The sequence below is a fragment of the Pan paniscus genome, chromosome 4 (genome assembly GCF_029289425.2).
Source record: "Pan paniscus chromosome 4, NHGRI_mPanPan1-v2.0_pri, whole genome shotgun sequence".
Lineage (NCBI taxonomy): Eukaryota > Metazoa > Chordata > Mammalia > Primates > Hominidae > Pan > Pan paniscus.
In genome coordinates this window covers 142,155,678-142,168,901 of record NC_073253.2, presented here as the reverse complement: position 1 = coordinate 142,168,901, position 13,224 = coordinate 142,155,678, and the positions used below count along the sequence as shown (strand labels likewise).

The 13,224-nt window shown below is 39.7% G+C and overlaps 1 protein-coding gene across 14 annotated transcripts in view; it reads left to right on the top strand.

Moving 5' to 3' along the window:
* PPP2R2B (protein phosphatase 2 regulatory subunit Bbeta) overlaps positions 1-13,224 on the top strand; it is a 483,915-nt gene that overhangs the window by 156,962 nt on the left and 313,729 nt on the right. Inside the window, exons 1-2 of one of the 14 annotated variants that reach the window (XM_055112759.1) lie at positions 1,572-1,935; positions 4,415-4,573. The exons of 11 other annotated variants lie outside the window; for them this stretch is intronic. The gene's annotated coding sequence lies outside the window, so the exon portion shown is untranslated. Of the gene's footprint in view, positions 1-1,571; positions 1,936-4,414; positions 4,574-13,224 lie in introns of those variants that run through there. 2 more of the 14 variants (XM_055112758.1, XM_055112760.1) reach the window with 2 other exon arrangements.

Genomic DNA, 13,224 nt, shown 5'->3' with positions numbered 1-13,224 from the left:
TCATTATCTAAGTAGCTGATACTTTCTTTAACTTTTATTTTAAGTTCACAGGTACAAGTGCAGGTTTATTACATAGATAAACTTGTGTCATGGGGATTTGTTGTACAGATTATTTCATTTCCCAGGCATTAAGCCTAGTACCCATTAGTTATTTTTCCTGATCCTCTCCCTCCTTCCACCCTCCATCCTCCAAAAGGCCCCAGTGTGTGTTGTTCCCCTCTATGTGTCCATATGTTTTCATCATTTAGCTCCCACTTATGAGAACATGCTGTACTTGGTTTTCTGTTCCTGTGTTAGTTTGGTAAGGATAATGGCCTCCAGGTCCATCTATGTCCCTGCAAAGGAACAAACTACCATTTCTTCTTTCCTGTAGCTGCATAGTATTCCACGGTGTATATGTACCACATTTTCTTTATCCAGTCTATCGCTGATGGGCCTTTGGGTGGATTTCATGTGTTTGCTATTGTGAATAGTGCTGCAATAAACATATGTGTGCATGTGTCTTTTATGATAGAATGATGTATATTCTTTTGGGTATATACCCAGTAATGGGATTGCTGGGTCAAATGGTATTTCTGTTTTTAGGTCTTTGAGGAATTGCCACACTGTCTTCAATAATGGCTGAATTAATTTGCACTCCTACCATTCACTAATTCATTTGAAAATGTTTAGTATTTGTGAAACCTAAGAAGGGCTTCCCACAAACCCACTAGGGATCGTGCTGGGCTAAGCTGATCTGTTTATTAGGAATGCCAATGGTGCAATGGTCTAACTGTGCAATGATTTTATCATGTTTTCATAATTAGGCTTTGGGACTGCCATAGAGAGAATCAACTCAAACACAGTTCACTAGTGTCAAACACACTTAAGAGCGCTCTGGAAGATCACTGCCATACATCATGCAATCCAGTTCTACTTAGGCTCTGACAGGTACATTTTGCCTGTTTCAAGTTTGTGATGAGCTAATAAGTGGTCCCCTCTGGTCCTTCAGACCTCTGTCATACTTGTTTTTCTGGAAAAAGAAAAGTAAATATGAGGATGAGCATGAAACAATCAAAGTTGTCACCTAGATATATTGAGAATCTTTTAGTGTCAAGTCAGAGAAAATCTGGCTCAAAACCGGCTAAACAAAAAAAGAAATTTAGACTCTCATGTAGCGGAAAAACCTGGAGCTGTCAAAGCTTTGGAGCAAGGCTTGATTACATGGCTCACCTATGTCATCAAATGAAATACTTTTTTCCATTTTTCTTCTTGGCTTCCTATGACATCTCGCTTACTCCTAAAGCTGAATTCCATTATACTTCCAAAATTATTTCCAGTATCTTCCGGATCTTTATTGTTCTACATGAATCTCCAACAGGGAGAGAGAACCTCTTCCCTTGTCGTTATCTGAGCCAGGAAGCATTTTTTCCCAGAAGCCCCAGCAAACACCTCCTTGTTTCTCATTGGCCTGAACTGAGTCTTCTGATTTTAACTGATCACTGCAGCAAAGCCAATGGGATGTGCTGATGGGCTTAAACCACCCAGAGTTCTACTCTAGAACTGAGAGTAGGGTGTACTTCCTCCAAGCACATGGGCTATATGGTAATGGTACTGTTACCAGGATAGTGGGAGAATGCTATGTGCTGAGAGGGTTAAACTAGCAAAAGCCCATTATCCCACCATTAGGAAACATTGACTATTGTGAAGTCAGTGGCCACCAGACCCTGAGGTCCCCGCCCCATGTGCTGTGGAGTCTAGGATGTTGAAGAGAGCTGAGAGGAGATGCCAAGAACACTAGGCTGCTTCCTACCATCTAACTTACAGTCCAACATGTGAGTAACACCAATACAAATGAAAAGCCATCAAATGTGTCCAATAGTGAATATCATCCCGGCAGACTCTGAACTAGGAGGGAGAGTCCTGGAGAGGTGTTTATTTTCTGATATAAAAAAGGTAAGGTGAGCTTTCATTTTGATACACAGTACTAACAATAATCCTTGATATCATGCACACTTGGAAGAAAACAGAAAAGTAGAAACTGCAAAGGTTTAATCTTAACCACCAAGGGGATGCAGAAGCTAATTGATATTAAGATATTCATTCATTCTACCAATATTTATCAATGTCTGCTATGTACTTAACCCTCAACTAGGCACCATATTGGATACGTACAGTTTAGCATGGGTACAGTTTAGCATACAGTTTAGCAAAGGCTTTAGAATCTTTCAGACCTAGGGATGAATCCCAGTTCTGTCACTCAGCCTCTCTGAGCCTCAGTTGCCTCATGGTAAAGTGAAGATATACCTACCTTAAGTGGCTGTTGTAAATATTAAATGACAAGAAGAAATAAAAGTTAAATAAATTAAAGCACTCATCCAAGTGACTTGCACATTTATAGCCATAAGAAATGGTAGGCATCTTAATAATTAATAGTAGTAGTACTTGTTGTTATACTTGAATGGCTAGTGAGACATGGTCTCTGTTCTTAAGATGCCTTTCTAGGGGAGGAGATGTGGAATGTGTACAGGTAATGAGTGTCAGAAGAGAAACAGAGATGAACTGATACAGAGAAGCAGAGATGAACTGATATAGAAGTTCACAGGAAGATGAAATTTCTCCATTTTGAGAGCTGAGAAGGCTCACCAATATGTATTTTACATGCAGAAGCTAGCAGGATCATGTTTAACTTTAGGTGACATCTTTTGAGTCTTTTCTCATGTCTCTCTAAGAGACGAAATCTTAAGTGTCAGTAAAAGGTTGTAAGAGAAAGATACATGAGCAACGCTGACACTTGCATAAGCACGTGTGCTCTAGGGAATGCGAGTTGCTGGATGTCTCCACTGCTCTGTCCCACCTCACATGAGAGATGAAATTGTTGTTGCCTGTCCATGTGGCAAAAGGAGTAGCTGCTTGATTCATGGTTTAGTTGGGGCTATCAGGTTGTACTCCCAAAGGCATTTGATAATCTGTTCAACTGAGCACAGTCGTTTGTCTTGTTTGCTGACTACTTAGCAGATGAATTTGTGATTTTGGTAATTACTATGTGAACATTAATAAGACATGATATCTTTTATTAATTAGCACTTTATGGGGTTTTTCAAAATGGCAAAATCTAGATGATTTACAAATATTAATGAGTCACTAGTATTAGTTTTGCAAAATTAACATTTGGAGGTTATTCACTCTAGAATAGTTTTTCCCTCTGAAGTCTTTTACTGAAGAACAAAGACCAGAGACAACATGCTGTACTCTGCACCCTAGAAAAGGCTAATTTGGTCTGCCCAGGCAGAAATGGTTTAATTTGGAGATGTACTTACTTACACATTTTTCCATTTTAATTCTCTCCAAAGAGGTTTTGGTGGTCAAAGGATAAAATACTTTCAGAAAATTAAGTTATGCTTGAGGAATGATTTTCTAACAGAATTCTATGAGATTCAGACCTGTTTTTCAAACGTAGGGGATACTGCAGACGTACCCACCCACTCCCCTACAAAACAAACACACACACACACACAGCATAAAAGGACACAACAGTGTGCTGGAGCAGTGTGCTGGAACAGGTTGGCAGGAGCTTCATTCTGCTCTGGGGCTCTCTCCCCCGTAGCCAGCCTCTTCCTTCCATGTACACACGTACCAGCAAGCCATCATGAAAAGCCACTTCCTAGCAGGGACTGGCAGTCATGAGGTTATGTAGCAAAGAACAGCATCTTTAGTAGGTTAACTCAGTCGGAAAGCACTTCTGAACAAAGCAATCAGATGGCATATTGTTACTGCCCTCCCTGAAGAACTCATTTAATGACTCTTAGAACAGTACAATTTCCTTTAAAGATCCAGATGCCTACTGTGCTTTAAACTGCCTGCACGGCCCATGGTTGACAGTCTCAACAAGCATTTCTTGAGCACCCACTGTGTGCCTCACACTGTATTGGGCCTGGTAAGGGCTTTATAGCACACAGCAAAGACAGCCTGTGCAGGCAGGGTGTAGAGCCCATGTCACTAGTTATTACGGGAGCAACTATGATGCAACTTGCTTTTGCCACTAAATTTAAACTAGCAAATAGACTCAAAGGAAGAGATTGTTCATCTTTTCTGCCCAACCACCTTTTCAGAAACCCAAATAATTCCTATAATGTAGGGATTATTTGTAATAATTACTATAACCTTCATGTAAGGCCTGATTATGTGCCACATATTATGCAGTTTACCTTTGTTTTCTCACTTCTCACAAAGATATCTTTGGTAATTACTTATATTTGTAAGCCCATTTTTTAGATGAGCAAATTCATGATTAAGATATTAAGTAACTTATCAAAAGTTACACAACTATTAAGAGGCAGAGCTATATCAGTGGCTGCCATGATACGCAAACTAGTTTAATTAATTTTCTAAATAAATGTTTAATTCAGTGCCCAACTTTTTTTCTTATTACAAGTCACGAAATTGAAACTACTGAGCTTTTCACCTGTAGAGTTGCTATTCTGGCATAGTCTACAGATTAAACATTAAACACTCAACTACATAGCAAGAATCTGGAGCTATTGTTTGGGCTGTCCATGGAGATGTCTTTGCCAACTGTGTCCAGTTGTGGCAGGTGAGTCCTTCAGGGGCACCCCATTAAAAGGGTGTATGAACATAGTCATCTGCTGCCCCACAGAAGTGGGCGCTGGTATGGGAGAATGTGTGGAAGACAGAGCCTGTCTCAGCTGGGTGGTCTGTTGCTCTGGCTTTGTTTCTTTGTTGGCTGGGCAACATCTCTCTCAGAATGTGAGAAACTCACTTTCTCTTTTGCATGTTGATCTGTGGGAAGGACTAACAGCTGTAGCTATAGGTTGCCTGTTATCCACTACCACCTATAGTTGAGAAACAGAAACCAGATTTTAGGGAGGTACACCATCAGGCCCAGGGTGCAGAAAGATATTAAATCACCGAGCTTCTTTTATGTAGCTCTGAAATTAGTTGGGAAAAAGATCACCTCCCTGAATCCTGGGAGCTTTTTCTACTAAATTTTTCTCTAAGACAAATATCCTGTAGAAATATTCTTTATTTTTCCTGTGATAGCTGGAGGGAATTTTGAGAAGACAGTGCTGTAGAGTAATTGTGAACATGGGTTTTGACATCAGTCTTTGATTCAAAGCTTGGCTTCACCATATGCTAATTATGTCTTTGGGCAAGTTATTTAACTCCTCTTAACCTGTTTCCTCATCTAGGAAATGGGAACGTTCATATATAGATTTTGCATATAATTGATTTCTAATTATTTATTCAAAGTCTACTCGTGTCAGGCATTCAGCTAGAGGCTAGTGAAACAACTGAATTAGTAGACACGGTGTCAGCCTTCGTAGAGGTTAAATCTAGCAGAAAAGGTGCAATTTAAATAGTCATTTCAAGTACTGAGTTACAAAAGAGTTTTTCCTCTTTTTTAACCTTGGAAGCAAACAACAGGGAAAACTGGAGATAGCCTCTTCAGGAAAAAAAATAGTAAGGTCTTAAAGGGAGGTATGAGATAATCAGGTGACTAGTGGGAGAAATGTGGTTACAAGGGAATATATTTAAAGGCCTATTGGCAAGACAAAGTATAAACACAGGAAGAACCAAAAGTATAGATGAGACCAGACCCATCCAGAAAGGGGCAGAGTGGTATTAGATGAGGTTGAGAGAGAGGCAAAAGTTTGTGGAATCTCAGAGAGTCTCATAAGCTATGTTAAAACATTTGGACTTTATCCTAAAGGCAATGGGAAGTCCTTAAAGGAATTAAATGAGAGGGCTATATAGAGAAGTTGTGAATATTGAATAAAATAATATGCACAAATGCTTAGCCTACTATTAGTACCTATTTACCTCTCAATAAATGCAAGCTGCCATTATCATCAACTTCATCATTCTAAGTGTTACCAACTTTAGGTAAAAGGCAAAAATCCTGCCCCATACTATGGAAAGAAACTTAGGTAGTTTGTGGTGGAGCAAACATGGAAATCCTGAAAGGCTGGGAAAACCACTCTCAACTTGCAGTAGTGCAGAGCCCAAGGCAAGTTTCCCTTCATATATATTCTTCCTCCTGTTTCTTTGCTTCTCTGCCTTGCTACCTCCACAGTGAATTCACAGCTTGTTAAGCAGTGAAGTCATAATTCTTTCTGGCAGTTCTGTCATTTTCATAATGGATTCTTTGCTTGAGCCTAAACATACAAAAATGCAGGTAGACAAGATTATATGTTTTCAAGGAAAGCCAGTGCCAGGGGTGGGGGACTGCAGGGAGTGTGAGGGGGCATCTTACTGCAGGAAGTTTGAGGCAGCAGCTCTGAAAAGCAGATAGCTTGCATAATGACATGTATCCATCTGTATTTGAGATGACTTTGTTTTAATCAGGAGGAGATGTCAGATTGCTTGGCACTTTACTGTTAAACAGATACATCGCATCCTTGAGTAGCAAATAAAACAACAGGACTCAGTAAAAGGTGAGGAAACCCAAATGTATCATTTCTAAGTTCATTAGACTGCTCACATTGCTTCACCTCAGATCTTGCTACAGATAGATTATGAAATAAGATTGAACTAAAGAATTGAAGAGGTTGATTTTGCCAGCCACCGTGGTATTAGAATATTAACTGGGAGGCAGAAGATACATATTTATTTATTTGTAACCCACCTTATTTATAAAAAATGTGAAGGGACCAAGTCAATTAGGTTCCAGAACCAACTCTACCATTAATTGTGTGCCCTTGGGCATAACTTTGAACCTCTATATAAATGAAGATCCTTATTTATAAAATGGATTTCTTAAATTGATAGACACCAATGAGCAGAATAAACATTTTTTTGGCTCTGAGGCTCATATATAATGCTGTACAAGGAATGACCTTTTACTGAGGTAGGCACTTGGTGACAAAAGCACAAACATAGATAATGGCAGTCGAGGAGGGTACACAGCAAGGATCAAAAAGTGGCATCGGAAAACACAAGCATTTCTTGAGCACCCACTATGTGCCTCACACTGTATTGGGCCTGGCAAAGGCTTTATAGTGCACAGCAAAGACAGCCTGTGCAGGCAGGGTGTAGAGCCCATGTCGCTGGTTATTACAGGAGCAACTATGATGCAGCTTGCTTTTGCCACTAAATTTAAATCAGCAAATAGACTCAAAGGAAGAGATTGTTCATCTTTTCTGCCCAACCACCTTTTCAGAAACCCAAATAATTCCTATAATATAGGGATTATTTGTAATAATTGCTATAACCTTCACTTAAGGCCTGATTACATGCCACACATTATGTACTTTACCTTCGTTTTCTTACTTCTCACAAAGATAGCTTTGATAATTACTTATATTTGTATAAGTAATTTTTTAGATGAGCAAATTCATGATTAAGATGTTAAGTAACTTATCAAAAATTACACAGCTATTAAGAGGCAGAGCTATATCAGTGGCTGCCATGATATGCAAACTGGTTCAATTTAATTTTCTAAATAAATGTTTAATTCAGTGCCCAACTTTTTTTCTTACTACAAGTCACAAAATTGAAACTCCTGAGATTTTCACCTGTAGAGTTGCTATTCTGGCATAGTCTACAGATTTAAACATTAAACACTCAACTACATAGCAAGAATCTGGAGCTACTGTTTGGAGCTGAGTGAGTCTGGACTCACTCAGATGGATGAAGGAAGTCAATACAGTTTAGTTGTGGGATATGGGTTTTTAATCAGAAAAAAGCCTGGCTTGGAATACTCTGTCATGTATTAGCTGCATGCATTCATTCATTTATTTCACATACCTCAGGTGCCAGTCACGTGTCAGATATTGAGTTTGGTTGTAGGAGTACAATAGCAACCAAGACAGATAAAGAAGAATGAAGGAAAATCACCTGCTTTATTTCTCTCTGTCACTCTCTGCCCCGCATTCATACTTGAAATCATTTGATTAAATATATAATGAGACCTACTATATACTCAAAGAGATAGAACTTCCTCTGAGTCGTCAAAAAAAAAAAAAAAGGGTGGTAACATGTGGTTAGAATTTTCTTAATTTCACTCTTCTGGGATGAAAAGAACTTGAATAACTCAAAAATTGAAATGCCTTTTAAAAGTACTAACCCTTTGCATTTTTTTGTTGTGGGTAATGTGGTGTTTCAAAACCGATATTTAAGTACAAACCGTGGGTCAGATGCTGTACAAACCTCTTCAAAGTGATACAATTTTTTATTTTCTTTAGAGATGCTATACTAATGCATTGTCTTCAAGGAGCTTTTAGTTTAATGGGAAACATAACTCACCCCAAAGTGAAAGTCATGTGTCTTACAAGTCCGATTTCTAAAAACATGACTTTTCCATCACCCCTGGAGGGTGAGAATTCAGAGTAATGAGGCAGTAAGTTTTCTTAAAAGAGTTTCATTGCAAAAAAGGATGAGAAGACAAAGATGTTGTAACAGCGTTGAAATTGATTTTTTTTTTGTCTTGGTTAATGATTTTTAAATATTAGCAAGGAGGAGGCAAGCACAAGAATTTGGGCAGAGGAGAAGGGCCCAGTAACAGTGATTTTTGTTGTAGTGGCTCAGAATGCAGCATAATATATAAACCAAACAGAATGGTAACCTGGAAAGGAACAAAGGCCAGTGAATCTATGAGTCAGTCGTTAAGGAAATATAATGTTTCTTTCTCTAACTCTGCACCTGAGTGTGACAGCTAAACTTAGGGTAAAGGAACAACATCTTCAGGACAGAGGGCTGAATGCCTGGAGTGCTGAAATTTCACATAGTGGCAATTGTTATGAAGGAATAGCAGTGGGGGAGGGGTATGTAAATTGTACGTGTGTACACATGTGTACGTGTGTGTGTGTGTGTGTACATAGGTAGAATGACTTCTTTGGATTTATTGAGTAGGAGGGGAAGATGATGTATGAATGAGAGAGAGCTGGGCATGCAAAGGGCTGTAAGAAGAGTGTTTTGCATTGAATGCCAGGGTGAGCAATTTGAATTTTACTCCGAATCCAAGGGGCAGACATTGGAGGATTTTAGGTAGAAGAATGACATGATCTGATTCACATTTATTTTAAAAATTTTTTCCTGGCTACTTGGCAGAGTACAGCAAATTTCAAGAGGCAAAATTAGATGTAAGAAAACCAGTGAGGAGGCTGTTACCAAGCCCAGATGAAAGATGATGGTGGCTTGGACCAGACTGGTAGTAGTGAAGATAGATAAGGATATATCTGAGAACAATGTAGTACATAAAACCTTGAATCTTCTGTTAAATTTGACATGGAGAATAAAAGAAAAGAGAAAAAACAACATCTTGATTTTTTAGCTCTCTAATGTGTGCATTTTAACCAGAACATCTTTATGAAAATGACCTTTTTGGAAGCCACTGTCGATTCGAATACTGAAAGTGGAGGACTAGTCGGGGAGATACATCTGAGCTAGAGGAAGACTTTAAGTACCCTGGCCCTAAATTGTACCACACAAGATATTCCAACTCCCACTTGGTCTTGGATCTTCCATTTGGGCTACGAAATCTGCTGTCTACATTATGTAGCCAAAGAAATGGCTTTGTTCATAAAATCCAACCCTATACTTATTCATCAACATATGACCTTTATTCTTTGCCAGTGTCCCCATCTACTCATGTCTCATCCTCAAACTAGGGCCAACCTGGCCAACAACATTTTTTGCAGCAATAGCTCCTTTACACCATATGAATGCCTAATTGGTTCCCAGATTTTAAGTGCTTTTAAAAGCTGATTATGTCAGGAGATCAAATTTGTTGATACAGATGCATACTAAAGTTGAAGATCACCAGAGATTAGAATGGTGCCCAGGAAAGCATACAAATCATTAACTTTTGGAGGTGATCTTTACATGGGTTGTAATGACGTACCAGGATGCAGTGCAGTGGGACAATTGTGTAAACTGCCACCGCCCTAACCACTGCTTCCCAAAGGACCCCATGGATGATCTCCTCTGAGTCCAAGTTACACAAGCTTGACAAGCAGAAAGCATGTGGCCTCTATTTTGCATTTCATCTTGCTCATAATAGAAGGTCTTCTCTTTAACGGGAAGAGAAAATATATGGCAATAAATCTTTAAAAGTATTGTAACATTCAAACTGTCAATATTGGTTTTAAATTATTGCATCATTTTCTGAAATAATGAATGTCATGAATTGTAATTAATTTACATATGCATTAAAGTCCACTTTCAAAGAAACCCTCTTTTCTCTTTCGAACATTGGAAATTAAATATTTATAGTTGTTGTGATTTCATATATACATATTTAATATTGCCTCTCAAAGCCACCTGCTCTCCACCATATGTCATTTTGTTTGCTGATTCCTTATAACCTCATAGATTTGAAGTTGGGTTGGCCAGAACAAAAATCCTACCAAAGACCACGTAAGTAGTAAGTGAAAAGCACTGAGCTAGGTCCATTTTAGTAGGACGTAGGAGGTAAATGGGGAGTAAAGAGTCCCATCACCTTTAAGTATCCCTTTTTGCAGTTTAATTCACTAAAGGATTTAAGAGTTTAGCTTTTAGTCCTTAAAGTTGAATGATTGGGCAGCAATCAATGTATATTTATGGTATTAGAGAGTGTTCCTCAAATTTTCCATCTCTCAATTCAGTTTATGTTTTTCAAAATAAAGATGAACATACAAACCAAGAACCATGCCTTGTGGGGTCCTCAGCTAAAGGCAAAGTGGAGATCAAGAGACTGAGTGAGCTGTTTTAATGTGATGTTTGAAAAAAAAAAAACATTGAAAATGAGAAAATCAAAAAGTAAAGAGGCCTAGAATATAAATAGAATTTCAGTCATTACTGGAACTATATGTTGGCCTCTATTTCCTTCAATTTTTACTAAGCACAGAACTTCCTTGCATGTTTCTGCCTTGGATGTAGGGCTACTTTGAAAGTGTGGGCTAAGATGGCCAGACACTGTAATGGGAGAGAGTAAGACCCTTGGAGTTCTCCCTGCCTTTCTTAAACATGGGATGGCTGCATGTGAAGACTACCTCTTCCAAAGCATCAATCCTTTCCCTCTGCCTTCTCCTACCATCCTGAATAGGCAATAATAATAACAAGGACAAACATTTATTTGGCACTGTTTCTGTTTTAAGCACTTGACTCTATGCTTCTAAAATCACAGGAAATAGACTATTTCTGCTGAATATAAACTCATTCTTGCCTTCAGAACATCTTACCTGCATGGGCAGACAGGGCCTCCAGAGGACAGCTGCATTCCAAAAAAGCCTGAAATAAAGCATTAGGCAAGTATCTGCCTACAGGGCTGAACACATAGTGTTTTTAACAACATTTTCTGCAAGTTAGGTGAGAGTTTCTTGGCTATAGATAGGATTTGAACTTACCAGCATATAATCCCCAGAAAAGCTTGGACTAGTCTTTTTTCTATATGACGGTAGTCCTTGACACATTGAAGAGACTTACTTGGTGTTTGTTATGAATTAATAAGCAGATGAATGAATGAATCAAAAGTTGAAAGAGGCCGGGTGCGGTGGCTCACGTCTGTAATCCCAGCACTTTGGGAGGCCGAAGCGAGCGGATCACAAGGTCAGGAGTTCAAGACCAGCCTGACCAATATTGTGAAACCCCGTCTCTACTAAAAATACAAAAAAAAATTAGCCAGGCATGGTGGCACACGCCTGTAATCCCAGCTACTCAGGAGGCCAAGGCAGGAGAATTGCTTGAACCCAGGTTGTGGTGAGCCGAGATCGTGCCACTGCACTCCAGCCTGGGCAACAGAGGGAGACTCTGTCTCAAAAAAAAAAAAGAAAAAAGAAAAAAGAAAAGTTGAAAGAACAAGAGACCGTGGATATGTCAACTTTGCAAGTATGCAGAATGCCTAAATATCCCCCCTCTAGTCTTCCTTTCAGAATGCTCACTCTCTCCCCACCACTCTTCATGTGTATACCTCCCACTCATTCTTCAGATGTTACCTCAGAAAATCTCATTCAGGAAGTGGCCACTGATTCCTCAGATGATAAGGTCACTCTCTTTAGGGTATGCTGTACCTCTCTTGGGGAACTTTTTTTTTTTTTTTTTTTTTTTTGAGACGGAGCCTCACTCTATCACCCAGGCTGGAGTGCAGTGGCGCGATCTCAGCTAACTGCAACCTCCACCTCCGAGGTTCAAGCAGTTCTTCTGCCTCAGCCTCCCAAGTAGCTGGGACTACAGGCACATGCCGCCATGCCCGGCTAACTTTTTTGTATTTTAGTAGAGACAGGGTTTCACCTTGTTGCCCAGGCTGGTCGCGAACTCCTGAGCTCAGGCAATCTGCCCGCCTCAGCCTCCCAAAGTGCTGGGATTACAGGCGTGAGCCACTGCAGCTGGCCTCTTAGGGAACTGAATATACACTCTACACTTTCTTAAATCAGAGCTTTGTGCATGTGATTCGTCCTCCACTGTGCTGAAAAAACCCTAAGTATAGGAAGTGTACCTTTATTCATTGTATATACCCAACTAAACCTAGTGTGCTACACATTCTAGGCACTTGACAAGTATTTGTGAACCAATAAAATGTTCAAAGAAAGTGGTTGCTTATGAAATAAAATTGGACCTAGGTGTGGCCATATAGAGGGAAGAGGTATTTGGGTTCACTATGAGGAAGACAAGCAGTAAGAACTCTTAATCCAAAAGGCAATAGTCTCCCACGTGAAGAAGTGTCTTCCTCGTCCCTGGCTAGGATAGCCAGTGGCAATATTATTTTTATATCCTTCTTTAAACAATTACTTATTGTGCACCTACTGATTGCAGGCTACTGTGGTGAGGATAAATTGCCAACCAAAGCAGAAAGGTCTCTGCTCTCTTGGAACTAACTTAGCATCTAGTGGCATAGAGAGACAGTAATCCAATAATCAGAAAAATAAATCCATAAGTACCAACTGTGATTTATTTTAAAAGTCAAGAGGCTGGGCACCGTGGCTTACCCCTGTAATCCTAGCACTTTGGGAGGCTGAGGTGGGAGGATCACAAGGTCAGGAGTTCAAGACCAGCCTGGCCGATATGGCGAAACCCCGTCTCTACTAAAAATACAAAAATTAGCCAGACGTGGTGGTGCGCACCTGTTGTCTCAGCTACTCAGGAGGCTGAGGCAGGAGCTTTGCTTGAACTCAGGAGGCAGAGATTGCAGTGAGCTGAGATCACACTACTGCACTCCAACTTGGGGGACAAAACGAGACTCCATCTCAAAAAAAAAAAAAAAGACAAGAAAGGGTCTAACAGACAATCTGATCTGGGCCCTAAGGAAAT